The sequence below is a fragment of the Lissotriton helveticus genome, chromosome 11, assembly GCF_964261635.1.
Source record: "Lissotriton helveticus chromosome 11, aLisHel1.1, whole genome shotgun sequence".
Classification (NCBI taxonomy): domain Eukaryota; kingdom Metazoa; phylum Chordata; class Amphibia; order Caudata; family Salamandridae; genus Lissotriton; species Lissotriton helveticus.
Window position 1 is genome coordinate 420,439,246 of NC_136072.1, and position 18,327 is coordinate 420,457,572.

Here is an 18,327-nt window from a genome sequence, read left to right on the forward strand (position 1 = left end):
TTGTTTTGTCCTAGTACACGTGTAGATAAAAAGAAAAAAAAATTGAAAATATTCAGAATTTGTTTCATCTTGAATAAAATATTTTTGTATTTTCCACCATTTTTTAGATAGGTACATTCTCAGGTGTTCGCTTTATTATTGATTCCGCTCCCCTGTTAAGAGATTTACCTTTAGTTATTTAGAGACACTTTGCGCTCCGTTCTACCCATAGGTTGACACCTCTTCCCTTCTAATGGAGGGTCCCATTTTTAGTCCCTGGTCTAATTAGATCTGGTGACCATGGTACTAGTTTCCTTAGGGGGTCCTGGTGATAGTCCTTCCTGACCCTGATCTTCCTGGCCCTGAACCCTGGCTCATACTTGTATTTGTCCTTCCTGGGCTTCCTGATTCTGGTACTACTGAATCTTCTAGGCTGGCACTAATAGTCTTCCTGGTTTGGGTCATCCTGATTCTCCATGTCTTGTCCTTGTGGTCCACCTGGTACTGCCTCCACTGGTCCTGGTCCTCTTTATTAGGTCCCTGTGAGCTGGGCCTGGTCATTTTGGTCCATTTGGGGCATTGAAATCAGACCTGTGCCGCCAGAAAGATATCCAGGCCCACTATCCATGTTGGCAGGAGAAACACCTAAATTAGAAGTCGGAATTCTCCGGGGAGCCATTGGCGGTATGGACACCATTAAGGGAGGATGGGCCAATCTATGTATCATTCATCAAGGCCAGTCAGGGGGTTTCAAAGAATGCCGGAAAATACTACCCCCAATGCAAAACACATTGGATGCAAGGATGGTGGAAGCAGGAAAACCGACTCTGAAAGTTTGCTCGTGGAATATCAACGGTCTGGGGGGTAAAACTAACGATGGAGAATTAATGTCATTCCTAAAACAATTCGACATTATCCTACTACAAGAAACCTGGTCAATGTCTTCCCAGCAGACAGACGGTTTTAAGGAAACTCAACTACATGCCAAAAAAAAGGGCCTTCGGGAAGGGCAGCTGGAGGTCTATCGATCTATCTGAACACAGGTAACCCTTGGACCCATGTTACCATCGACACAGGACAACAATGGATCCAGTGTATCAAAATTGAGTTGATGCAAGACCCCGGCAATGGACCGCAGAGAGCGCATGGTCCTGGTCTGGTCCTAATTGTCCTAGTGGCTCTGGTTCCCCTGATTTTTGCCAGCCTATCCTAGTACCCCAGTTCTTAGCCCTCCGGCTCCACTTAGAACTTAAGTTCCTGGTCCCTTGGTTCTGAAATCTCTGGTCCTCCTAACCTTGTTCCTGGTTCTGTTTATTCTGATCCTTCTAGTTCACCTAATCACCCTCATCTTGCCCTAGGTCTTAATGGCCCTAGTCCACCTGAACCTGACTGACGAGTTCTCTGGGCACACCTCCAACAATTCATGATAAGCCTGGCTCTGATTCTCCTGCTCATTGTCATCTTGGACTAATATGTCTACTTTATCCTGATCCTCCTTCTTCAGGCAACCTGTTCTTAGCCGTTCCTAGCCACCGAGCTTGGTCATAATGGCTCCTGTCATCCTGGCCTTCCTTGTTCTGGCCCTTGTTCTGGTCCTCCTTTTTGTCCTAATCATGGTCCTGCTTGTCCTGGTATGCCAATTCCTGAAACTCCTGGACTTCTCTGTATTGGCCTTCCTGTTCCCTTGGTTGTGATCCCACTGGTCCTTCTTTCCTTGGTCATTGTAGCTCGTGTCCTGTTGGCACCGGCTGCTTGGCTATCTCCTTTTTATTCTTCAGGTCCTGTTCTCCTAGTCTTCCTCACTCTAAGTCTAGTTTGCCTGGCAATGGTCTTCCTCTTTCAGGTCCTCACAGTTTATGTTCTTTTCCTAGTTTTGTACCCCCTATACTTGATCCTTTTGTTTCTGGTACATCTTGTTTTGGCATTTGTCTGCCTAATAATCTTGGTTCTCATCCTTCAGGCCCACTTCTCCTAGCTCTTTTTTTTTCTTTCCTGATCCTTGTGATACTCATTCATTTAAACTGGTCCATCTGATCCATCTCAACCTACTTATCTGGATCCCAATTATCAGTTCTGGGCCCTGCTGGTCCACTCAGTCTACTTGGCCTCTTGTGTCCTAGCCCTCTTAGGCCTTGCCCTTTTAGGTCTTTTCTTCTTGCTTTGGATCATTCCCTGCCCCCCTGGCCCTCTGCCTGGCCCTCATGGTGCATCTGGAACTGCACCCAATAGTCTAAGCCCTCTTGTTTCCTTCTCTCTTTGTTTGGGTTCTTTGAAGCCTCATCATTTTTCTCCTGCCCCCCTCAGACATTCAGGTCCACTACCCTTCGGATTCCTGGCTGTTCTGGTCCTCCTGATCTTCCTCATTCTGGTCCGGCTACCCCAAGGCCCTGGTCTTTTATTTCCACTTAGTAATCTGGGCCCTGGTACTATGGTCAGAGTATCCCGGCCACTCCTAGGCCTCTTCCTGGTCCTATTAGTGCTAATCTCTCTAATCCTCCTTGCTCTGGTCCTGGTCCTCCTTGTTCTGGACCTCCTGGTATTCTTGTACCGACCCCCTCGTCTTCCTTGCTTATTCTGGACCACGGTCCTATTGACCTGGAACTTGTCTTGCTGTATCTAGTCCTGATCATCTTGGCCCTGGTCTTCTTGCTGTTTGTCCTTATGTTGCTACACAAACTCATCATGGTCCTCCTTTACCTGGTCCACCTAGACCCAGCCAACCTGCTACTAATCTTCCTGGCCCTTCTGTTCCTAACCCTATGCCCTAGACTTCCAGGCCAGATCATCTGGTCCTGATGTCCCTGATCTTGATCCTCCTTTTCATCTGTAACCTGGCCCTCCTGGTCCTTTTTCTCAAGGTCCTGATCTTCTTTCCTCTGATCTTCCTGGTCCCCTTAGCACTCTGTTTTCTGTTCCTCTCAGAAATGTCCTGCCAACTCTGGCTTCTTGTGTCCCTGGTCTCAGCTACCTGGAACTCCTGCCCAATTTCATCTTATTGTTCTCTTTCATAGTCGTTGTCCTTTCCCAGATTCTGTGCCAATTTGTCATGATTATCCAATGGAGGCTGGTGGTGAAGGGGTTAGCAGCACCTACACCTAGGGCCTCTTTCCCCTTTCTTTATGATGGCGTGACTGGCGAGAGAGTGGTGCCGACGACATTGCGCAATGGGCGCCTTTTAGGTAACTACAGGTCCCAGAAACCATCGGGATACAGGGCGAGAACGAAGATCAGGCATAGCCCTGGTTTCTGTCAGCTATAAGGCCCCTCCCCTTCCTGGGGTCAGGGCTTGACAATCTTAGTACTTCCTTCCCAGAGTTCCTGCTCTCTGTTGGATTTCCCCTGCTACTAAGGAGGACGTCCTGCATTGCATTGATAAGGACTCTTAGAAATAGCAAACCTTTCCTGTCACAAAATGATTTCAAGCATGTGGTACACGCACTTCTCTTTCCAAGGCTAGACTATGGCAGTGCTACTCTCTGTGGCCTTCCCAAATATGCTTTGACGCCACTAAGGGCCTCACTGAACTCCGCGGCAAGACTAGTTACTGCGGCAATCAAAACAAGCAAATTTCACCAGTCCTTAAATCTCTCAACTGGCTACCCTATGAAGCACGAGTTCAGCTGAAGATTGCAGTTCTAGCCCACAAAGCCCTTTACTTCAATACTCCCAGTTACCTGGCACAAAAACTTGAACTATTCTGTGGGGAGAGAGCATCAAGAAGCACCTCTACTTTCCTTTTGAAACCTTGCATCCTTAGCAAAAAGAGAACTTGTCACTGAGCTTTCCCAGATGCTGCCCCAAAGATTTGGATCTCTCTACCACCGGAAGTAAGCAAACTCACCTCGACGGTGGCATTCAAACTGGAAACCAAAAGATTCCGAATGAGCAAATACTTACGCTAATGGGTTAGGCTTCCGGGATCATGTGACTTTTTTCTTATTACCATGGAACCTTCATTTGACACGGATCTGCTACTATGCATATTACTGCCCCGCCTATGGCCCACTTACTTCTGTTTATTATATGATCCCTGTTGTTTACTATGCTTATTTTTGCCCCCCTCATGGCCCACTTACTTCTGTTTACTGTATGATCCCCGTCTTTTACTAATTTGTTGTTGTCATTACTCTCTTGGCCTGTCTTGGAAATCGCTCTGATATCCTTCGGGATCTAGTTTGCGCTATATAAAACTTGATAAATGAAAATAAATTAAACAAATACATAAATAAGTTGCGCTGGATTTAGACACTGGGTTATCGAGGGTCGAGCTGGCTGTTCTGGATGACATAGTCTCTACATAGCCATCAGCTATAACCTAGAGATATTGTGTATGTCCAGAGTCAGAAGAGAAGCGAAGGAGCGCTCTTCCGGCATTCGTAACTGTCTACAGAAGCTTCGCTGTGGTGTGAGATTAACACCGTGTGACCATGGGTATTTCACTCGTACTCGCTGCACTGTGTTCTCTAACAGTGTCCACGCTAGGATTGTTTCTGGGTCTCTAGTGGCGAGGGAGCTCAGCCCCGGCTCACATTTTGCCAGACATTGTGTTATGACTATCAGTGTTTTTGAGTCATTGGCTGTTTCTTTCACTTCCTGGATGTTGCTACTGAGAGCATGGTCGTGACATTATTCCTTTATTTTATATTTCCTTTCTCTGAAAAGAGACTACCCACAGAATCATTATCACTATTTGTCTCTCTGGTGTAAGAAACTCTCTCACTCTTACAGGGACAGGATATTGGTTCAAACAAGATGGGTTCGTATTGCTGCATAATTGTTTGTGAGTATGCGTAGCAGTCCTATCCTTTATAGTTTGTTTGGTATGTATGTTGTCCACCGTACAGTACCTTACATGTCTCTAGTCTATTCTGTGTACAGCACTTTCCTGTTGGGTGGCTTCTGATGATGTACCGATATACTTGACCAGAGATAGGTACAAGAAGACACCAACCTGAACAGCATTGTTTAATATTTTATCCACTTCCCTTTTCCCCGCAGTGTTCCCTTTCAGAGCAGTGTGATAATTACTCTGTGGGAGTTTACACTGAGGGGAGTAGGGGGGCTCTCTTCAAACCATCGTCCCCGCTGGTTGGCTTTAGAAGGTTAGTGGCATATTGCTGTTTGGCATTCCTGACACCATTGCCCCATATCCTCTTGTCCCTGTTCCTTATAGTTTGGGTTCTTCTGTACCTAGTTCCTCTGTACCTGACCCAGCGACTATCTTAGTCTGGGTCTCCTTGGTCCTAGTTGTCCTGGTCCTTCTTGTCCTATTGTCCTTGTTATCATAAACTTTGCGTTTTGGCCATCATGGCCGTTCCTGGTTCCCCCAGTCTTGGCCTATTTGGCCCTATATCTTTGTGGTCCTCTTGGTCTTAGTCACCTTGTCCTGGTTCTCCTCCCCATCAGCCTCCTAGCCCTGGTACCGCAGGTCCTTTTCCATCTTTTTTCCTGTGCTCTTTCTAGTCATCATGGTCTCCTGATTTGCACCCATTCTACCTTGTTCTTGTCCATCTGACCATGGCCCCTCTATTACCATCCTCTTAGTAATTGTGCTATTGAGTCTGCTTTTCCTAATCCCTCTGGCACTGGTCCACCTAGGTCCCATGTTGTGGGTCAACCTGGTTTATGCATTTCTTATCACCATGGTTTAGGATCCCCATCAGGCTGACAATCCTGGGTCTTATGATCCTGGTCCCACTGGACCTAGACTTACTCACCCTTTATAAGCCCCTTGGCCTACGATCTCCAGGTACTGCTAGCCCTGGTCCTTTCTGGTTGATGTCTACTTGGTTCCTGTCCTCTTCCTTTGGCCCCTTGGTCCCTCTTGATCTGATGCCTGTGGTCTTGAACATCCTGTGTCTGGTCCTTTTTTCCATTAGTCTCCTGGTACTGGTCCTCTTTGGTCTGTGCACTTGGGTCTACTATTTCTGTATCTGGTTGTCCTTTTCTCTCTGCTCCACCCTCACATCCCTCCTTGTCGTTATGCTCCAGGGTCTTATCTTCCTTCAACCTCTAGTCCTTCTGTTCCTTCAGGCACTTGTCCACTGGGTCCAGACCCCCCCTGCTCCACATACTCCTGGCACTTCTGATTCTCCTCACTCTGTTCCTGATACCCCTAGTGCTGTTTTCATTGTCCTGTTTCTCATATTCTATTTGGTCCTTGTCCCCTCTGGCATTGGTAACCCTGGTTCTCGCTGATTGGGTCTCCCGGGGCCTGGTTAGTCTTGTCCTGGTCCTCATGGCTCTGGTTGCCGTACCCCTTCTAGTGGTCCACTTCTTAGCCATTATTCGCCTACTTTTCATCCTCCTCCTACTGCTTCCTACCCCAAGTCCCCCTCCATAGTAACTTTAGTAAGGTACAGCCTCCAAGCCTATCAAACATATTTATTTTTTTGGCTTTTAGATTTCTTTTGCTGAGAGAGCACTGTCAAATACAGAAATGAGGGCTCAGTACAGCCAGGGCCTTCTTCACTTGCTTAAGATGTTAAATATCAAAACTACCATTCTCAAGATACATTGTGCAGGTGTCCAAAATGTCAGTGTGGCTGAAGGGGCCACTCATTACATGGGACCAACAGGCATCATTGTGCTAAACCTACTCTGCCAGGTGAATAGTATAGAATACAGGTTTATTCACAGGCAGCAGAGTGAACTTCCCCTGTGAGTTACCCAGATGCATTACTTTGCTGTCTCCTTCTTTAACTTCCCCATTCCACAGAAGCCCCATTACTGTGTCTCACTTAATTTACCTCCATCAAGTGCCCCAAATTACTGTGCCTCCAAACACCAATTACCTACTATAATTGTCCCTCCCTCTGGAGCCTAGATACCACCTATCTGTCTGCATTCCATGTTTGATGCCTGTTTTTGACTGCTGCTTTGTTCCCTGATTTGAAATAATAAGAAAACACAGTCCATCCACCTTATACAGAAGCCTAAAGCTAGCACAAGGCTTTCCATAATAAGCCGAAAAAGAGCCCAGCCCTAAAAAATCATCAAAAGGAGCATCATGAAGATTAAAAAACCAATGTATTCTAATGAGTGAATAAAACATGTATGTTACAAGCTTTTAAAACAATACTCTATTCTTTGCTGACTGCCAAATACTACCTGCCTGATGCGCAAATTGTCTATGTTCCATATCCTGAAGCGTCTGTTTGATTTCTACAAGTCTTATTTGAATATTAAAACAGCATACATGTTTTTATTCAAAAGTGATGTTACTTTTTTACTGTAAACAGCTTAGCTTAATACATACACTTACCTTTTTACAAACTAGTGTACATTTGTATATGCACTTACTTTGAAATGCTTTCCATATGTTGCATTCCCATTACAAGATGGCCACCACACTACCATTGTCTAGAGTCCCTTTTTTCCTTATGGCCGGCTAAATACAGACCTCCTTCACACTATTGTTCCAGGACTGGTCAAATTGTACATCAACTTTACTATTTAGCCTAAGGCCAGCTAAACAGCAGAGATGATGTACTATCTTGCCAGCTAAATAGCAGAAATGTTGTACTGTTTGGCTGGCAGCTGAGTAAATAGACACTTCCTATTAAGAAACGTCAGAGGAATGTATTCTTGGTATTAACTATATTATTTTACAAATTGACCCTTAATCTAAACTGCGAGGGAAGGTCGGACATTTGCGGCATCTGTGGTTGTGAGGTTCTATTTTCTCGGTACCATCTGCTTGAAATTCCAGGAAACTAATGTGTGAGCAAACACCTCAGATAAAAATCTCCTTCCTGTTGAGGTCACTTGCCACCTATTGCATAGAAGTTGACAAAACTGTTAAAGAGGAAAACCACAAATGTTTCTGTGTAAATACAAAAAGCAGATTATTCATGTCATTGTAGGGTCATGTCGCAGTTTTGTTTAGCCCCAATGGTTTAAGACCCCCACACTCCAAGGGGCTACCATTAAGAATAATGTTGATGCAATTAAGTGAGATATAGGAGTATAGGGGGGCCCTTATCACATTCTGAAGGTTACCCGATCAATTTGTTATTTTACCACCGATCATTAATGCGCATGCTGTACTAGAGTCACGTCACCAAGAGGTGTTTATAAGGCACGCTGACTGATTCAAGTTTTACAGCTCACACGACTGCTGATGACTCTGAGAGCTCTAGATGTACTCTCTGGAAAGTAGTAGTTTCTCATAAAATGAGCGTCACTGTAAAAGAAGGGGCTCAAAATATTAGCCGCTTTAACCGTAAAGTCTCTTCCACCCGAAGTAGTTGTTTGTTCCCACCCTATAATGTGGCAAAGTGGAGAAATATAGAGTGAGTCCCCAGACGTATTTTCCACTCCACAGTAATACAAATTCATGATGTTAGAGGCCAGGTTGTTGGTGATACTACACATCTTGCTTCAACTTTCATTCACCTTCTGCCTCTTGCACCCAGAGGAGTCTTTTGGAGATGGCTGGTATTAACAGTCATGAATTTCTCAAGACATCTGAAATGGCTGCCATTATGTCATGGCATGTTCTGAATCTGGCCTTAAATTGTTATTCTTCAGGAAGTAAATTGTTAATCTTTGAGAAGTGCCTTAAGAAAATAATTGTCAGACCTTCTTAATGGTCTTGAGTGAGACTAGTACTAGAATGATAGCCATGGCTATTCCATTTAAACATTTAAACCTCTAGAATTCTATATCAAAGGCAAATTATGTCAACTATAGGTGACCAATGTAGGGGTATTCTAGCTTCTGATGCAAAGGAAGTGCCCAGAGACATCAACACTATCTAAACCCATTCTTGAGCTTCCACTGCAGTCGCACATCAAACCCTATAGGATATTTTCCGAAATGTAATATGAGTCTGTTTTATAAATATTACTCAGAATTTTGTGCATTAAGTAAAATTCATTTGGCCGTTATTTCACACAGGAGAGCATAGCTTCTGCACAAAAGTGACATAAGACACTGTTGTTAGACTTGTTTGAACAGAAAATGTCTTGTGGCTTTGGCAACAATCAGTTTCACTGTTCCTGGAAGGCATTATTTTACCCAGTTAAGTCTCCTGCAGAAGAAATTAGCAAACAAGTGTCACTGGTTATAGAAATATACACAAAAACATATATTTAGTAATTATGGAAGATTATCCTCATGTAATAAAACTTTCATGGCGCCTCTGGAGCACCAGTTCACTTTTGGGTGGTGGCTTTGAAACTGCTCAAAATGTTAGTGTAGTTTAGAAACTGTTTGTGGATTCTCAGACTCTCAGTTCAAACCCACTGAGCCAAGCTCAGTGAGAAAGTAGGGCAAATAGAAGTTGCACCATAGCATTCTTGGTACACTTGTGGTGGCACACTGATTGGCATCTTTGTCTTTTAAGAAACTTGTGAAAACCAAAAAACTGAAACCCAGAGCTTTTTAAAATATAGCTCAGGACTCCCAATTCCTCTTGCATACAATAACATTGTTTATGCGACACAATGTTTTTTAGTTGTAGTGGGTTACTGTGCAAAACACCATTAAACAGTTTCGGGAGGTGTCTGTTTCCTAGAAAGTACCTAAAATGTTTGCCTTTTTTCTAATAATTATTTTAACTGCCATACATAGTATTTAGAAATACCCTGTTTTCATCATTAGCGTAATAGCTTTGACTTGATACTCATTTAAAATATCATTCTCCAGACTGAATACTAGGTAGCTGACAATGGATCTCGACTAATCTATCTTCCATATTAATAATATGATAAAGGGTTGCCTGCAAAGTACTAGTAAACTCGCTATACCTATGTTTGACATTGTTATTGTTATTGTTAACTTAGTCTTTTATAGTGCCAACTCACCAACAGGTCTCTAGGCGCTCAACCAGACAGCAAACAACCGTGCTTGAGGACAGAAGAGATGATACAGTAAAGGGGGTGGTGATGGACAGAGTATCTGAATTAAGCAGAACACTCCTACCCAGTCAACAGATCAGGGCTTGATCCATCACCGTTTTTTAGCTCACTGCACCATCCCAGTTCAGAACCTGGCTATATGCAAATTAGTCTGTCCCTGGCCCAGTGCATCATGGGAACAGGGCAGACCAAACTACCAAGCCAATTCTTTACCAGAAAGGAAACAAGCTTCCGGGGACAGAAGCGATTCAGAAAAGGGGGTGGTGATGAACAGAGTGTCTGAATTAAGCAGACCACTCTTACCCAGTCCAAAGATCAGGGCTTGATCCATCACCGTTAGTTAGCTCACTGCCCCATCCCAGCTCAGAACCTGGCTATATGCAAATTAGTCTGTCCCTGGCCCAGTGCATCATGGGAACAGGGCAGACCAAACTACCAAGCCAATTCTTCACCAGAAAGGATACAAGCTACCGGGGTCCGGTTTCTGGCATTTCAGCCTCGTCGGCCCGGCTTGCTTGAATCCTGATGGAGCAGTGAGCAAGGGACTCATGTCTGAGTATACCCTGCCACACCTATAGTGGCCAAAAACGATTCAGAAAAGGGGGTGGTGATGAACAGAGTGTCTGAATTAAGCAGACCACTCTTACCCAGTCCAAAGATCAGGGCTTGATCCATCACCGTTATTTAGCTCACTGCCCCATCCCAGCTCAGAACCTGGCTATATGCAAATTAGTCTGTCCCTGGCCCAGTGCATCATGGGAACAGGGCAGACCAAACTACCAAGCCAATTCTTCACCAGAAAGGATACAAGCTACCGGGGACCGGTTTCTGGCATTTCAGCCTCGTCGGCCCGGCTTGCTTGAATCCTGATGGAGCAGTGAGCAAGGTACTCATGTCTGAGTATACCCTGCCACACCTATAGTGGCCAAAAACGATTCAGAAAAGGAGGTGGTGATGAACAGAGTGTCTGAATTAAGCAGACCACTCTTACCCAGTCCAATGATCAGGGCTTGATCCATCACCGTTATTTAGCTCACTGCCCCATCCCAGCTCAGAACCTGGCTATATGCAAATTAGTCTGTCCCTGGCCCAGTGCATCATGGGAACAGGGCAGACCAAACTACCAAGCCAATTCTTCACCAGAAAGGATACAAGCTACCGGGGACCGGTTTCTGGCATTTCAGCCTCGTCGGCCCGGCTTGCTTGAATCCTGATGGAGCAGTGAGCAAGGGACTCATTTCTGAGTATACCCTGCCACACCTATAGTGGCCAAAAACGATTCAGAAAAGGGGGTGGTGATGAACAGAGTGTCTGAATTAAGCAGACCACTCTTACCCAGTCCAAAGATCAGGGCTTGATCCAACACTGTTATTTAGCTCACTGCCCCATCCCAGCTCAGAACCTGGCTATATGCAAATTAGTCTGTCCCTGGCCCAGTGCATCATGGGAACAGGGCAGAAACTGGGATGGTGCAATGAGCTAAAAAACGGTGTTGGATCTAGCCCTGATCTCTTGACTGGGTGAGAGTACTCTGCTTAATTCAGAGACTCTGTCCATCACCACCCCTTATTGTAAATAATTTTGTCCACCCTAAGCGTGGAAGGGTATACTCAGATGTGAGTCCCTTGCTCATTGCACCATCAGGATTCAAGCAAGCCGGGCCGAAGACGGCTGAAATGCCAGAAACCGGTCCCCGGAAGCTTGTTTCCTTCCCAGTGTAAGAATTGGCTTTTGTAGTCTGGTCTGCCCTGTTCCCATGATGCACTGGGCCAGGGACAGACTAATTTGCATACAGCCAGGTTCTGAAACTGGGAGGGTGCAATGAGCTAAAAAACGGTGTTGGATCTAGCCCTGATCTCTTGACTGGGTGAGAGTACTCTGCTTAATTCAGAGACTCTGTCCATCACCACCCCTTATTGTAAATAATCCGGGGACAGAAGAGCACCAAATAAAATTTATTTAACTGGATCAAGTACCTCCCTGAATAAGAAGGTTTTTAATAACTTCCTAAAACGCAAGAGATTCACTTCTTTCCGAAGTGACTCTGGTAGATTGTTCCAAATCTGAGGAACCAGAACCGAGAAAGACATTCCTCCTTTGGTTTTTAACTTATACCGAGGGCAGACCAAAAGCTGGGATTCGGCAGACCACAGGGCTCGCTTGGGGATGTACAACTCCAAGCGCTCTTTGATGTACGCAGGTGCATGCCCATAGATAGCCTTATGGGCCGCACAGAGGCTCTTAAACTCCACCCTCTGTTCAATGGGAAGCCAACGTAACTTGAGTAGTAGAGGAGAGGCATGGGATCTTCTAGGTAACTTGAAGATCAGACGCGCCGCGTCATTCAAGACCACCTGCAGTCTGTTGATCAAGAATTTGGGTAGGCCTAAATAAAGGGCGTTTCCATAATCTAGCCTCGAAACGATGGTGGCAGAGACTACCATACGGAGTGCAGAAAAGGAGAGGAGGGGGGCCAACTTTCGTAACTGTCTAATCAAGCTGGTACACATCCCTACTACTGAGGAGATCTGACTGGCCATTGACAGCTCTTTATCAATCTTGATTCCGAGACTTTTTACTTTGACTCTCGGTATCGGTGAAGGCCCTAGTTCCTGGGGCCAATAGAGATCACTCCAGGGCGAGGCTGCGGTGGAGACCACCAGTACCTCCGTTTTTTCTGGATTTATTTTTAACAAGTTGGCCGTCATCCAGCTAACCGTGTGTCTGAGAATGTTCTGGGCGCTAATTTGTGCCGAGGACGTGTTATCAATACTCAGCAACAACTGGGTGTCGTCAGCGTAGTTGAATACGCGGCAGACCATGTTAGCTAGAGAGTCTATCAGCGGCTGGAGGTACAGGTTGAAAAGCAGTGGGGACAGTGCGGAACCCTGAGGGACTCCGCACTCCAAAATCCCCAATTTAGAAATGGCATCCCCCAGTTGGATCCTCTGGGTCCTACCCATCAAGAAAGATTGGAGCCATTGATGGACCTGACCCCTTATCCTAAATGCCGCCAATCTGTCCAGTAGCATGGAATGACTGACAGTATCGAACGCCGCCGATAAATCTAAAAGTATCAGGGCGCTCGGTTTCTTACTGTCAGCCATACCTCTCAGCTCGTCCAGCACCGAGAGCATCACCAACTCGGTGCTGTGGTGTGCGCGAAATCCCGCCTGACGCTCCTGGAGAAGATGGTGTAAATCCAGGAATGAGGAAAGGGATCTCAACACGTGTTGCTCTAAGATCACATTGCATTAGATGAGTATTGTTGCATTAGATGAGTATTGTTGGGAAAAGTGATGGAGTGCCAAAATATGTCCTGTCCCACTCTGGATATGTGATGTACCCGAGCAATAAACTGTGATGGGAATGTGGTAGGGTTGGCTAATCATAAATCAGCCAGGCACTTGTGATGATGGGAAATACTGCATGGTGATAGTACCACATCATCCCTCCTAAATCCACGATTGTTTGAAAAAGGATGCATACAATTTCATCAGGGCACAGCAGACAGGGTGCCTAAACTTCCAACACTGTATGCCAAAAATGTAAATGCCCTGGCAAACTCTCAAGAGTTGCTGGAACGTTGATATAAAAAGATGCACAGGCACAAATGGTCCTAAGGCCATCAATAAAACTACTAGCCTTAGAGGGGAGACGTTTTGAGAGAATATTATGTTGTCCCATCAAGATTTCCATAATAGTGTTTCAAGTTTCAAGTTTCAAGTTTAAAGTTTATTGCTTGATTAATTAAAATCATCACAAAATCCCCCCGACAAAATATAAATAAAGTGCATCTACACAGGCAGCTAGAATTGTCATTATGAGAGCGATCATATTACATCTGTATATCATAATAGTGTTAATATAGTGATTGAGGCAGGAGGATGTGTTGTCTCAAAGCCAGAAGATGTTGGCCATAGAATTCCTAAGAAAAGAGTAACAGCATCTAGAACATGCTGACAGACCACAAACGTCCACCTACCACATCCCACATGCCACTTATACCAAAATCGTAAATTACCAAGATGTCATGTTACAACCCACGAGGAAGCATGGTAAAATACTAGTCCTCAAAGGTGCACCAGATAAGGACATGGGAAAATCACCAGATGAACAGAAAAACCTTTTGAATGTTAAGATCCTGAAAGTTACAGGAACTTGGCTCAGAAAGCAATAACTTAACAGAAACAATTGTGAGGAAGAGAAATGAGATCCTAAAAAAGAAAGACAACCTGCTCGATGACTGGCAGGAATCCACCATCGCAACCAAAGCTGGAATCCATTCTGACTAAAAATGACTCAGATCAGGAGATGAGAGGAGGCCCAAGTAACTCTCTAGTCAAGGGAAACAGATGGCACTAATAAGTGCATAAAAAGTTGGGGAACTTTAATAAATGACCTTGAAGGTGTCCAGGACCCTTGAGTAGTGAAATCTAGACTCAAGCAGTGATATCTGAATATAAAAGTGGATAGTAACACAAAATTGTGCAAGTATAAACTGTTTGGAGAACTTTAGAAAGGTGACAATGTTATAGAAGGAAGGAAGGTAGGAAAGCATCAATGCTAAAAAGAGTATACATATCTGGATTGAAGGAGCAGAGAAAGGGTAGTTACATTAAGGAGTCAACATCAGCACATTGATTAAGCAGCATATGGGCCTAGTAAAAATGTCTTTGAAAGATATGGTCATAATGATGAAATTAAATCAGAGGTCTTAATGTGGTACAGAAAGAGACATAATCCAATGTTTCTCTACTCTGAATGCTCAGTTAGGCAAATTCACTAATACGTCATACTGCGTGATAGGGAGCGATCAGGACAACACCATATAGCATAGCTTTTGCACTAAACAACATGCTTAGGTTCATTTTAATCATTCCCATTTTCTATGTGCCCTGTAAAGTGCCTCAAACATGCAACCTGGGAAAGTTTGGAGAAAACATCATCATATTTTCTGCCTGCCTCAGGGAAGAATATTTGTCTGTTGGAAAGACCTGTCTACAAAAGTTACAGGTTAGAGCTTTGCATCAAAACCATGGGTGGTTTCATGGGAACTCTCATGTAACATATATGAGAAAGTCACTTAACCAAAGTAGTTCAAAATAGTGCATAGTTCTTTTTGTCGTTACTTTTGGGCAATTTTCCACCAAAAGCTGTTTTGCTTTGAAAAGTTGTGTCACATTTGGTGACTTCTTACTTGGACAAAGTGTTGGTAAATCTGGCCCAGTGAGTACTACATGCACGTTCTACAGTACTAAATGCCAATTTGTCACCAAGAAGAACCTTCTAGGTTCACAAAAGTCTCAAGGGAGGTAGTAATACTGATCACTAAGAACTCTTAACTGAAATCAGGAGTTGTTATATACACTAAGAGGGGTGCCTTTGCACGTATCTCCTATGGAACTTGGTTTGTGCTTATAATCCTAAAGATAGTCTCACAAGAATATTCACTTAGGCCCTTATTATGCTTGGCCTAGTGATTAGTATGATATTTTTCACGCTTGATTAATCAGAAATTATATAAAGTAATAAATACCACCAAGTTACAGGTTTTGGGGAAAATATTTGCATTTTGGTGCTTACCCCACCAAAATCTGCATGTACCAATAAATACCAGTTGTTTCTCCCCTGATAAACAGCAGCAGGTTTGGGTTATCACAAAACTCCGAATTGCAAGGGTTATCACAAAACTACGCAATGCAATATGTGTGGAAGAACAGCTACAGCACATATTGAAATTAACTGTGCCACTCGTAATGAGAGCCTTGGTTGTCATTACTAACATTTCTTTTTCAGTACTATTAAACAACTAATAATTGCTGAAATGGGTTTCACTCAATTATTTCGAAATAGGATTGTCTTATTGGTTACTGTTCAAAAATACATTCTTAATTGATACTTGTGATGTTTCAGCTCAAATGTTATTTTCTGTTATTTACAAATTGTGATGTAGGTCAGCGCTACTTATAAATAGCGAAAAAACCCATGATGAACCCATCACACCATTCTATACTAGAATACATTTATCTACAAACAAAAATTTGGATTGACAAATGGTGGTAATCAAGAATTACTGTCTTATTCCAAACAACATTGATGTTTAGACCTACAAGTATGATTATTAGAAAATGCAACAGTTCTCTTCATAATCATCTAAATATCACATGTACGAAATCAGAAAGATATGATTATTATTCTCCTTCCAATTTATAGAGCAGCAAGAAACTCAGCAACAAAACATCAATTAGACCTGTCTACAAAAGTTACAGGTTAAATCTTTGCATCAAAACCATGGGTGGTTTCATGGGAACTCCCATGTAACATATATGAGAAAGTCACTTAACCAAAGTGGTGCAAAACAGTGCATAATTCTTCTTGTCTTACTTTTGGGCAATTTCCCACCAAAAGCTGTTTTGCTTTGAAAAGTTGTGTCACATTTGGTGACTTCGTACTTGCACAAAGTGTTAGTAAATCTGACCCAGTGAGTACTACATGCACGTTCTACAGTACTAAATGCCCATTTTTCACCAAGAAGAACCTTCTAGGTTCACAAAAGTCTCAAGGGAGGTAGTAATACTGATCACCAAGAACTCTCAACTGAAATCATTAGTTGTTATATACTGAACTAAGAGGGGTTCCTTTGCATGTATCTCCTATGGAACTTGGTGTTTGCTTATAATCCTAAAGATAGTCTCACAAGAATATTCACTTAGGCACTTATTATGCTTGGCCTAGTGATTAGTCTGATATTTTTCACGCTTGATTAATCAGAAATTATTTAAAGCAATAAATACCACCAATTTACAGGTTTTGGGGAAAATATTTGCATTTTGGTGCTTACCCCACCAAAATCTGCATGTACCAATAAATACCAGTTGTTTCTCCCCTGATAAACAGCAGCAGGTTTGGGTTATCACAAAACTCCGAATTGCAAGGGTTATCACAAAACTCCGAATTGCAATATGTGTGGAAGAACAGCTACAGCACATATTGAAATTAACTGTGCCACTCGAAATGAGAGCCTTAGTTGTCATTACTACCATTTCTTTTTCAGTACTATTAAACAACTAATAATTGCTGAAACGGGTTTCACTCAATTATTTCAAAATAGGATTGTCTTATTGGTTGCTGTTCAAAAATACATTCTTAATTGATACTTGTGATGTTTCAGCTCAAATTGTATTTTCTGTTATTTACAAATTGTGATGTAGGTCAGCACTACTTATAAACAGCGAAACAACCCATGATGAACCCATCACACCATTCTATACTAGAATACATTTATCTACAAACAAAAATTTGGATTGACAAATGGTGGTAATCAAGAATTACTGTCTTATTCTAAACAGCATTGATGTTTGGACCTACAAGAATGATTATTAGAAACACAACAGTTCTCTTCATAATCATCTAAATATCACATGAATGAAATAAGAAAGATATCATTATTATTCCCCTTCCAATTTATAGAGCAGCAAGAAACTCAGCAACAAAATATCAATTACAAGTACAACAAAGGCACCCATTTGTGTGCAACAGCTTCTATTTGATGAAGTCAATCAATGAGTACTTATAAAGCGCAGCTTATCACCCGTGTGGATATCCAGGTGCATGGTTTCTAGGTTTAGTCGAAAAGCCAGGTCTTGAGTCTCCTTCTGAAATCCATCAGCTAGGGTAATGTTCTGAGGTTGAGGAAGAAGGCGTTCCACCCCAGCATCACTGGCAGAGAGACTCTTCATGTCTTAGAAAGAAATAGCCACAAGCACCAATGTCATTGAGTTTCAAAAAATGATTTTTATCTGAATTGGAAATCTCAATAAAAACAGCAAAAAAATAAACTGCATACTTTTAGACAAACAGGATACAAATTTAAACCCTGTGCTGCTTGCGTCAGCCAATGGACGACGCGCGCACTACCTCCGTAGTGCTGCGCATGTCTGTTGGCCGCACCGCAGCGAAATCGCCGCCGCGGTTAAGCGGTTAATTCAAGGGACTAGAGGTAGGATTGGTAAGGAAAAGTAAAGAAGGAGATCAAATTGGCTTACCCATGGTGCTGTTGGACAATTGGGACTCTTGGGTCCTCACATGCTATGTGACCTCTCAAATACCATTCCCAAGCTTAAACAAATCACATGGCTGCACCATTCTCTGTACCTCTAATATAAGAAAGGACATCATTGTTGGTATGACCCCCCCCATACCCCCTGCATATTTTGTTGGCTGTAGCACTCTGTGTGCTATATCACTACTAAATAGTAGTATAGCGCCTGTACTTCCTGCCAATGCATGTACCATGCACTAAATTATTTTAACTGGCTTATGTAACTTTCCTGTTAGGACATGATGAACGGCATAGGAAATAGATGAAGGACTTTGAATGTAAATGTCATCTGCGTGCTGCATGGTGTATTAATCCACATAGATGACAAAAATATATGTCTGCCCTGAACACAACTGTGCTCTGGCTCAGCTGCATTTTAAA